We start from the raw sequence: 8,108 nt of genomic DNA, 5'->3' as shown, positions 1-8,108 counted from the left end.
TCTTGAATTCACTGTGGTATTTCATTCCAGACTGTAGCAAATCATTGTTGGCATACCTTCATACCCAAGATTCATCTGGAATATACACACCTTTATTATGACTACAGATTACATATTTAAAGAAAAAAATCATTTAAAAACAGTACCCCAAAAGATTAAAATAGGTTGTTCATTTCTATAATTTTGTGTAAACTGTTTCATTATTCATTACCTCTTCTTCACTACAAATCTTTGAAAAGGGTGAATATAAAATAATAAAACAGCCTCTGATGTGTCATCTCATTCTATCTGTGTATATTCATCCATCCATCCATCAATTATTGAACCAATTTTTTGCACAAGGGTGGAAAACAACTGTGGATGGTACATCACAACAGAGAACAATCCAAAACCCACACTAATATATATTTAATTTAGATCCACAAGTCAAGCTCACATATATGACTTTGCAAAATCAGAGAAAAAGCCTATGCAGGCATTGAGAGATGTTAACTGCATACAGATAATCACTAGAACAGAATTCAGTTCCAGTATGCCATACTATCACAAAGCACTGTGCTACTATGCCTTGTCTTTAACAAAAACAGTTGCTGAAATCTTTTAAATCAGAAAACGAACTAGTCTGTCTTGACAGAAATTGTGCACCAGACAAGAACCAACCCTAAACAGACCACGACACTTCTGTATACATATACACGCTCACACACACAAACATACACACATACCAATTGTGAGTTACCCTAAGTGGTAGTAAAACCATACTACCTGGAGGAAAAAAATATGTTATCACCTGAACATTTATGTTAGGTAGAATGCCCAAAGGGGACTGGGCGGTCTCGTGGCCTGGAACCCCTACAGATTTTATTTTTTTCTCCAGCCTTCTGGAGTTTTTTTTTGTTTTTTCTGTCCACCCTGGCCATCGGACCTTACTCCTTTTTATGTTAACTAAGGTTGTCTTATTTTAATTTCTTATTTGTCTTTTATTCTTCTTTTCTTCATTATGTAAAGCACTTTGAGCTACTTTTTGTATGAAAATGTGCTATATAAATAAATGTTGTTGTTGTTGTTGTTGTTGAATAAGATTTAATCTTTTGAAGCTGCACGGTGTGCTTCATTGACTTTAAAAATTTTGAATGGTGAAATAAAAGTCAACTGTGCTACTATCTAAAACACTTCATAATCAAGGAAGGAGAAATCACCCACTATCTGCCACTACAAGAAGATGCATGCAATATAGAACAACACTGACATGAAGCAAGTCTCTTGCAGTAATGAGTGATAGTGAAGATATTCCCCTCAGATGCTAACATAGGCTGGTGAAGAAGTTTTATCCTACTTACAGTCAACCTACAGTTCTTCTTGTAACTCTGTACCATACTCTGTCTCATCAAGGAAGTGTCAACATAGTAAGCATTTTGTTGTGTTGTGCATCTGTTGTGGATGGGGCTTAAGTTTTCAAAAAACCTCAGAAACTAACTGACTGCAGAACTTGACAGGCAAATCCAGCATTCCACCACGACTTGTGAGACCATTGTTAAAATAATTCTGCCACCCATACATTTTCTGAACCCACTTATTCCATTTAAGGACAGTGTGACGTCTGAGCTTCACCTGGCAGCACAGGTTTGAATCTGGCATATGGCATTAGCCCACCAGAGGGAACACCCATTTTGGCCTATTAAGACTGGCCAATATAAAAGAGATAAGAGCACAAGATAAAGGGTCTGGGGCACCCAGATGCAAACCCGTAAAATGAAAGTGAGTGTGAAAGTGCAAGGTTGAGACATATTTTGAAATCAAGCAGTCTGCCCAAGATGGCATTGTTTCCTCCTAGGATGGATTCTGGGAAGAAGAGGTGAATCCAGGTGGTCTGTTCATGGAAGTGATGTCACAATTAGAGGGGTGTCAATCTTCCTTTCTGTAGGAGGGGAAGAAGAGAGAACGTTATACAGTGCCCCCTCATGTCTCGGCAGGTAAATGACACTCACTCAAGCCTTTAGGTTGTTCCCCAAGCACACGGATGTGACACCAGTCAGTCTAACTTGCACATCCTTAAGTAGTGAAAGGAAATTAGAGTACTGACAGAAAACCAATGGTTGCATCTGAATATGAATGCAGGACTCCACAACTGTGATGCAGAAGCTATAACTCTGTGCCTCTTCCACTGGTAAATATTATTGTTTAGTTTTAAAGCTGAGTAATGCCTGCAAAATTTATTTTTCAGATATGCAGAACATACATTTTAGAATGGGAGTTCACAGTTATCACTAGTAATAGTGCAGTGGTAACTGTTTCTTCCTCTTGAATTCAGTACCCTGGATTTCAATCCTTTGTGCAGAATTTCTAGATTCTAACCATATATGTATGAGTTGTGCGCTGTGTTGGCTGGGATTGGCTCCAGCAGACCCCCGTGACCCTGTGTTCGGATTCAGCGGGTTGGAAAATGGATGGATGGATGGATATGTATGAGTTTCCCTCTTGGTATACTGGACCTGTAACAACTCTCACAGATGCACAATTTGACTTAATTGATAACTTTAGTTTGGCCACCTATGGCATAAAGTTAATGCCTGTCTTGCACCCAGTACTGCCATTCTAGCCCCCATGACCCTTAACTGGATTAGCCAAGTTGTGAAAGGTATGCCATGTTTTGTTACTATAATTAATGATGGCAAACTCAAGAAATGTAGCTTCATGGTGTTCGACAAGATCCCCTCTATGCTTCACATTCATGAAATTATTGATTATTTATATATGGTTCCTAACTAGTTAATTTCAATATGGTTTCCTTTAACTTTTGTCACATCCATTGAAAATATGGCATATCGACCATTAAAATCACAGATCCAATGACTAGGAGAAAAAAATATGCCATGTGTGTGTTCATGTATTTACATGAAGACATCAAGCAGGGGAGCAACACAAAATGCAAACTATCCATAGCTGCCATTCCTCAATAAGAGGGACTAATGGCCCATTAAGCCTCAAAAAACCAAAAATACTTCAAAAACTTTTATTTTCAATACAATACTTCTGCTGTTTCCAAGCAAAAGAGGCTCAGTCCAATATATCCTTTGGCTATCTTTCTATTTCACTCCTATGTTTTACTTAGTCATGTGGTCCTCATATGACTAAGATAAGAAGATCCTCCAAGGGCTTGAGGCCACTATGTGCTACTGCTTCTGACTACTCTTTAAACTTTCTTCACACTAGCATATCATAATATCAATTGGACCTCAAACAAAACCACTTTACTAATCCTGCATTTAATAAAGTTGGCCTGGACAGTAGTGGAGACTACTTCACCAATGTCCATACTGTATCTGCATTCTGAGAACTTCCCTGTTCTTCATACCGGTCACTGGTTAAGCCTATCTTCTTTTCAGTGTGTCCTCCTCAAAACTTTACCATGTCAATTGACTTTCAGAATGTCTTTTCTTGCTGACAAGTTTCCCCATCCCATTACTTCTTGTTTTTCTAAATTTGTTTTTTTTTGATGTCATTCCACCCCTTAATTACCTCCAGTTTGTCTGTCAGTGAATGATATTTAGCTACTTCAAAGGAAATATACTGTAGGAAGATAAACTGTTTGATTGAAATGACACCTTTTATTGGCTAACTAAAAAGATTACAATATGCAAGCTTTCAAGGCAACTCAGGCCCCTTCTTCAGGCAAGATGTAATTAATTAATTAATTGAAACTAGGGGGCTCCGCCCCCAGCTCGCTTCGCTTGGCCACCCCCGGGTTTGGTTTACCGGATATACAATTTAAAGAGATAGTTATTTTCATGGGAATTGTTACATATGCATTATTTTCACTTTTTCTTTAAAACTTTTGAAAAAACCATATTTGCCCTTTATTTCCAGCCCCGGGCGTAGTTAAATCTCTTTCTCACAGAACGTATAACAATGCTCGTGTTGTGAAGGGGGGCACTGAATGCACGCTAAGGAGATACGGTTGGATCAGCTGCTGTCTTGCTGCTGGCGTGCTGCGTGTTCTGCTTGTCGTGCTGCGCGTCAATCATTTAAAAGCCTGTAAAGCAGCTGTTCTTTTGCCACTTCACTTTTCTACTGCTCGCGTTGTGAAGGGCGGGGGGGGGGGGGAGCGAATGCACACTAAGGAGATGCAGTTGGATCATCTGCTGGCTTGCTGCTGGCAAGCTGCATATTCTACTTGTTGTTGTTTTAAGAGCTGGAAGCACATGAAGTGTGTCTGCCAAAAGCATTCCAACAACTGCTAGGTTAGATGTCCGTGAACTTGTTTTAAATTGTTTGTAAGTAGGGCGTAATGTGCAAAAGTCACCATCTCAAAAGTCTTGCTTCCTAAGGTTGTAATGTCTAGTCTCGCGTGACGTCAAAGTATCTCTCCAAGATGATCACGTCTCGTTCGCTTTGCTCAACCCCCCCGGAGGCGCGCTATGCTCCAGCCACTTCGCGTCTCTGCCGCTCACGTTGTGTAAGGGGGGGGAGCTGAACGTACGCTAAGGAGATGCAGACGGATCAGCTACTGCCTTTGTTCTCCTGCTGCCTTGGTACGTGTTCTCCTTGTCACGCTGTGCGTATATCATTTAAAAGCCTGTACAGCAGCTGTCCTTTTGTCTCACTGCCTTGTCTCGCATGACTTTAAAGTGTCTCTTACAGGAGGTCAAATTGTCCCTCATCTCCCTACCATGATTTGTTTTTTATAATAGAGAAACTATAGCTACAAAGCTGATTATTTAGCTAAAATGGGTTTATATCTAGAATAAATAATGGAATGCTAGGATTTAAAGCAGGATAACAGTGTACACCATGATATTGTCATTGTGTATATATGCTCAAAAGTTTCATCTTGAAAAACATTCTCTCCATTCCCTTTCATTCATTTCTTGCTTTTTCAATATACTCAGTATATGTCAGGGGTTTTGGCGTAATATAAAAAATAAACTGAATGGTACAGTAGAACTTGCAAATCCCCAGTAAAATTTCCATACCTTCCTTACCTAAAGAAGTTTATGGGTGTAAAGTTTAACTTTAAACTGCATTGTGTTTCAGATATGGCTTACACTTCTTGACCCATTTCTGCTGCCTTGAACCAGAGTTCAAGTTTCATGTATTATATGTTAGTGGACTGAGCCCTTGGTACTTGATCCCATTTCATTATTTTGTGCCAGAAATCCATCTCCCTCCCAATATTATTTTGTTTTGAGAAGTAACTTAACTGTTTCTAACAGGAACTAGCTCTTCTACCCATCTAAGAAGGGTTGAAATCTAAGTAATTGATGTAGACCTCAGCATTAACTTTGGCAGCACACCATGCAAAGCATGTGTCTCTATTATATGCCATTTGGTATGGGATTTGTAAAAATAATGTTAATATACAGTATGTGATGCATTTCATTACTAAAAATATTTCTGATGAGCCTTCTTTTGGAATAACAGACACATAGCAACTGGAAAGACAAACAGAGAGTCGTATCCTTTTATTAGGGTGAATTGGGTGTTAAATAAAAAAGTAGAAGCTTGGTAGAAAGCCGAAGGGGCCAATTTACTTTGACAGGTTGGGGGGCAAGACTTAAACATCTTGAATCAATACCAGAAGGAAAATAAAAAATTCAGAGTCTTTTTAGTGTGCAGTTCAAAAGCATGACTATTTTAACAATCATAGAAGTATTGTGGTGCCACATGCTAGTGGTGCTGGGGGGCAGCCTGTGGTGCGACTTATCCATTTCCTTTTTTTCAACATTTTTTCACCTATGGAGATTTGTTGTAGGTCAGACCAGATTCACATGTCATAGAGGCAAATGTTGGCCAATCAAGATGCATGTGAATACGGTGTCTGAAAATTATGTTATTTTCTGCAGCATCCATGGAAAATTAGAAAGCATTTTGCTCAGCAAGTACTAATAAAATGTATTGCTTCTACCTTCCCATTGACGGAGCAAAAAAAGAAAAAAAATCTGATAAATTTCTTTACTGTGTGGCTTCTAAATTCTTCATATACACTTTAAGAACCAGTTATAAGCAAAATAGTGTTTCATTGAGAAGAATATACAGCAGGTGCAGAGGTGTTTATTATTTGTTGCTACTGATGTTGTTAAACCATTCAGAGCTGTGCTTCATCTTGCATGACCAACTACTTTCCATTTATGTAGATAAATCATTCTTAGCTCTCACTGCCATATCAGTTTGTTTTGATCTTAGCTGCCCACCAATGCCCTCCTTTTCCTTGCCTTACTCAGGCATGCACATGCATTCCTTTAATAATGCAGATGAAATAGAGAGAAATATTTCTGGACAAGGGCAGAACGGTGGCGCAGTGGTAGCGCTGCTGCCTTGCAGTAAGGAGACCTGAGTTTGTATGTTCTCCCCGTGTCTGCATGGGTTTCCTCCGGGTGCTCCGGTTTCCTCCCACAGTCCAAAGAGATGCAGGTTAGGTGCATTGGTGATCCTAAATTGTCCCTGGTGTGTGGGTGTGTGTGTGTGTGTCCTGCGGTGGGCTGGCGCCTGCCCAGGATTTATTCCTGCCTTGCACCCTGTGCTGGCTGGGATTGGCTCCAGCAGACCCCCATGACCCTGTGTTAGGATATAGTGGGTTGGATACTGACTGACTGACTGATTTCTGGACAAAATGTCCAACTACAAGCACAAGGGAGAATTTGTAAACTTTCTGAGATGTTCCTGTCAACCCAGCCATTAAAAGTAACCTGAATATTGTGTTAAGAGATAGAGAATTATGACCCTAAAAAGTAATCTGATCATTTTATAGTAAGCTACCCATTGAACAGAAGGAAAATATGCATTCTCAATGGAGGCACCACCTGGAGAATATACCGACTTCTTAAAGAAAATGCCAGCGCTTTCACCTGGATAGAGAACATTCAGACCTGATACAGAAAATGACCATGCTTGGGTTTTGAACTCAGGAGACAATAGACAGGAATGCTAACCACTTTGCCACAGTCATCATTGCACTTTATTCTGTTGTTGTTTTTGTTAAGGTTAAGTGTCACTGAGTCCTAAGACTGTCTGGTTTTGGTGATTTTCTCTGGTTATTTTTGGGTTATACCCATCATTCCAAAGATGTGCATATCAGGTACAGTATATTGATTACTCTAAACTGGCCCAGCATAACTGCCTCTGAGTGGGTGGGTAGTGTATAGGTATGGGGGTATGTGTGCGTCTGTGTGTGTGTACGTGCATTAGTGTGTTCTTCTTAGTCTTAGTTCCTGCTTTGGACCCAGTGCTGCTAGGATGTGCTCTGAAAGAAAAATCTAATAGAATACCAAAATAAAACAAAAAACCGTGTTGATAGATTATGAGATTATGAATGATGTGAGAGCGCTAGACTACTATGATAAAAAAAAATAGAAGAGCATAAGCCTTGTGTTTACGTTTGCTTTTCTGCCATTGCATTTCCAGACACTTTTTAGGATTCCCAACAGAAAACACATGTTATTTGAGTGCATAACATTTTCTTTTGTTTAGTATAGGAAATTAATAGAAATTAGTTTTGAAAATTAAAACCAGAAAATTAATTTATCAACTATTGACATTCATGTGGAATCGATATAAAAGTAAAATATTTGTCTAAATCCTCAGTGGAGGCAGACAGATGTTTATTTGCAGAATTCTTAACAATATGCCATATGCTGCATGGAGAACTCCTGGTGAATAAAATGTTCAGACGTGACATCACCCTCACATGCTGCTGCCATTTTCCACTATTTAAAACACTCTGGACTCTTTTGAAAGTGTATTTTGCTTTATTTTACTTTATTCTTCTCATAGGAAGAGCAAAGAATAAACATGGTTGACTGCTCTGTCTGGAGGTAGTGTTTGAATCATATCAAACATTTTTTCCAGTAAGGATATTTGCAAAGATTATGTTTATGTTTAACAGAAAATATTTTACACTAGGACACTAGGATCCAGAATTTGATTGGGAGGTTTTGAGAATGTTATGCTATTTATGTTACTATATTTAATTTATGAGATTGCTAGATTTGCTTTTTTTAATAATGATAATAATATGACTGGTCTGACAGAAGGGTTTATGCTAGTCATACAAGATACAAAGTTTAAACTCAAGAAACTATAGAAAATATATGAACACTAACACTACAAAC

The sequence above is a fragment of the Erpetoichthys calabaricus genome, chromosome 1 (genome assembly GCF_900747795.2).
Source record: "Erpetoichthys calabaricus chromosome 1, fErpCal1.3, whole genome shotgun sequence".
Classification (NCBI taxonomy): Eukaryota; Metazoa; Chordata; class Cladistia; order Polypteriformes; family Polypteridae; genus Erpetoichthys; species Erpetoichthys calabaricus.
Note: the sequence above shows the minus strand (reverse complement) of the source record.